The sequence below is a fragment of the Mus caroli genome, chromosome X, assembly GCF_900094665.2.
Source record: "Mus caroli chromosome X, CAROLI_EIJ_v1.1, whole genome shotgun sequence".
Taxonomy (NCBI): Eukaryota; Metazoa; Chordata; class Mammalia; order Rodentia; family Muridae; genus Mus; species Mus caroli.
In genome coordinates, this window is record NC_034589.1 from 16611910 (window position 1) to 16615957 (window position 4048).

The window sequence follows — 4048 nt, forward strand, 5'->3', positions numbered from 1 at the left end:
GTGTGTGAGAGAGAGAGAGAGAGAGAGAGAGAGAGAGAGAGAGAGAGAGAGATCTGTCTGTCCATCACCTTCAAAAGAGCTACTTGAGAGATAAATTTCTGACTTCGAGGCCCACCAAGTCTACAGAGTAAGTTCCAGGACAGTGCTATCTCAAAGTGTGTGTGTGTGTGTGTGTGTGTGTGTGTGTGTGTGTGTGTCTGTGTGTGTTTGTGCCTTTGTGTGTGCATTATTCCAAAATATTAAAATCATTTTCCATCATAGACAAATTCTGTGTGTTTGATCTCCAGCACTGGTGTAGCAACAACAAAACAGATTATGGCACATTAGAGGTTAGGGGATCTTTAACGCTAACCAGTCTGTCTTATACCCTCAGATGTCAAAGTTGAAGTGAGACATTTAAAATGCAATCATTAGGAACAATGATTGGGGTTGTCCAATAAAAGTGCCTGCTGCATGAACCTCGCAACCTAAGATTGATCCTCAGAACCAACATAAAGGTAGAGGTTAGATAATCAAGTCTGCAACATTCTCATCTGACCTGCACACATGTAGCATGTATACACACACAAATACACAAATAAATAAATATAACAATAAGATAAAACTTATAATCACCAACTATTAAAGCTGAAGCTATAACTCTGAATTCTAACTCCCAACAATTGCTCTACCCATGAAAACTGCACTAACGAAATCATGACTCTCCCTGTAACCCATACTTGCACCATTATCTTACCATTAATTTCTAAACACTCAGGCCAGCAAATTTCTCTAAAATAAAGAGTATTATGTCTACAATTCTTTTAATACTTGGCCTTTATTAAAATAAGAGAACATAGCAAACTTCTCTCCTCAGTGCTCCTGTTATTGGACATGAGGTAGAGAGAACCAGCAAAGATCATCTAGCTTAGGGCACTCAGTTGAACAGTCCCAAATGCCAGAAAGGGATTGGGGATATTTTGTCTCCATTGTTGGGCTGCTAGGGAGGAGACAGTGTTGACTCAAAATTTCTATTCAGAATTTTAATTAAATTGTGGCCTGTGGCAAAATAGAAAGACATTAAAATCAAATGCTAGTGTCTCTTTGTTTATTTTATGGGCTCTCATCTCTGACTAGTTCTTGCTGAAATAATTAAATGTCTTTTCAGCAAATGGACTGTTCAGGCTGTTTAGTTTAATGTTTCCTATAACCTGGCAACTCTATGCTTTATAACTCAGTTAATTTCTGTTCTTCCCCACCCCCACCCTTAACTACACACTTTTCTCCTCTTTCCATGCACAGGCTGGTCTGAAGGTATCTGCATGTCAGAATGGTATGGACTTATGTGAAGGCCAAAGCCTCCTGGCAGAAAATAGTGGAGACTCTTAGAAGCTGAATATGTTACATTTGACATTAGTGGGTTAGAGGTACATCTTAATTGAAATTAGTTGAAGTGTAGTTGACTGCAGTTGACTCACAATTTAGTCAATGAGAGCTATTGGTCCCAGAATGAAGCATAAAATCTCTTTACTGATTCACTGGAATTTCATGTGTGTGTGTGTATGTGTGTGCACACACATGTTTGCAATATATATAAATATATATTTCACATAGAGGAAAGTAGAGCAAATCATATGGGATATAAGAGAGATGCTACCTTTCTGTCTAGGCAAACCATTAGAGATCTCTTTTTAAATTAAATCATAATAAACAAACAAACAAACCACCAAAGACCAGAGTATAGTCTTCAGTGGTGAGATTTAGTCAAAGGAATCTATTTTTCTGCATAATAAAGCAGAATACAGGTATAAATGCATTGCTCTTGTGCAAAATTATTTCTACTTTCTCTGAAAAGAGCCCAAACATAGAAGGTAGAAAGGGGATGCAAGAGGAGATGCTGGAGATAATAAAGGGATAATTGTAATTATAATAACTAATTTGTGTTGTATGTTGCTATGCCCATCTAGTCATTAGACTAAGTATTTACTGTGATTTGAATAACCACTCAAAAGTTCATGCTTAAAATTTTTCATCATGGAGAATATCAGGCATGCTGCCAACAGTCCTCCTTTCTCTCTGCCCTACACCAACCCTGCACCCAGCAGACACAGTCCCTCAGGCTCATCCCTAGGTCTACAAGAAAATACCAGCTTCAGCCTTCCTTTTTCACATCTACATTTCCTGTGGATCACAATGATCATTCCTTCTAGCCTTACCTCCCCCTGCCCCCAATACATACACTGTCTCTGTGCCCTGGCCAACATCACCTTGAGGACACCTTTTGCTCAACCACAGGCCACACCTGTCAGAAGTACAGATAGCCTACCCACAGGTATTCTCCAATTTCTCTATTTCCACAGACTCAATCATCATGGTCATTCCTTGCTTTACAACATAACACCAGCTGCACTCCACCATGCCTCCTGTGGATCCCACAGACTAGCCCTGCAAATGTCTCCCACCAGCCTCCAACATCAGCAAATACTCCCTGTGAATATGCCAGTTCAACAGGCTAATAAAACAGGCAACACAAAACTAACACACTCTCTTAAAATCAATACAGGAAACAGAAACTAAGGAAAAATGCAGCCATGCAACAAAGACACATGCAGAAACCAACAACTAGACCTATAATCAGCCCAAACACCCAGATGCCTAAATACCAGAGCAATATGTCGCCACCAGAGCCCAGCTATCCTATTACAGCAGGCCATGAGTATTCCAACATAGCTGAAGCACAAGGAAAGGACCTTAAGCCAACTGTACAAAGATGATAAAGGTCTTTAAAGAAGAAATGAATAAAACTTAAAAACAAAACTGGAAAACACCAACAAACAATTAGAGGAAATGAATAAATCTCTTAAAGAAAGCCAAGAAACAGCAAATAGTTGAAGGCAATTAATTAAACAGTTCAAGACCTAAAATTAGAAAGAGACGCAATAAAGAAAACACAAACTGAAGGAATTCTGGAAGTAAAAAATAATAGAAATTTGAACAGGAGTTACAAAGGCAAGCAGAAAATAAGAGATGGAAGAAAGAATCTCAGCCACTGAAACTATGATAGAAAAAATAGGAACATCAGTCAATGAATGTGCTAAATCTAAAAAATTCCTGACCAAAAAAAAAAATTCCAGAAAAGGTGGGATGTTATGAAAAGGCCAAATATTAGGAAAACAGGAAAGAGAAAAAGTCCACTTAAAAGGTGCAGAATATATTTTCAACAAACTCAAAGAAGAAATTTTTCTAAGCTAAAGGAGATACCTTGAAGGCTCAAGAAGCATACAGAACACCAAATAGATTGGACCAGAAAAGAAATTCCTGTATCTACATTATAAGCAAAACACTAAACACATGAAACAAAAAAAGAATATTAAGAGGTGAAAGCAAGGGACAAGATCCTTCTGGTTGTCATCTGCACCTAAGAAAGCTAAGGCTGTTCCACAGCTCTCTGTACACAGGTCCCACAAGGAGAGAGCTGGTCTTCCAGGAGTGTTGACACAGGCTTACAGGCCCACAAGAGGAACAAGCTCCAGCCAGAGACAGAAAGACCACCTAAGCCTAGAGAAAACCAGATGATGAAAGACAAGCACAAAAATTTACCAACAATAACCAAAGCTACTTGGCATCATCAGAACGCAGTTCTCCCAACAGCAACTCCTGGATACACCAACACACCGGAGCAAGATTTGGATTTAAAATCACATCTCATGATTCTGATAGAGGACTGTAAGTAGGACATAAATAGTTACCATGAATAAATACAGAAGAACACAAGAAAACATGTAGAAGCCCTTAAAAAGGAAACACAAAAATCCCTTAAAGAATTACAGGAAAACACAAACAAACAGGCAAAGGAATTGAACAAAACCGTCCAGGATCTAAAAAGTGAAGTAGAATCAACAAAGAAATTGCAGAGTGAGACAAATCTGGAGATAGAAAACCTAGGAAAGTAGGACCACAGGCCTCATCCGGCTGGATCAGCGCCGGGGTAGCGGGAGCGCAGGGTTGCCTGACACCCGCCAGCTACCCACGACCCCCGCCGCAGGATTTTGGGACTGCTGGTGAGTGG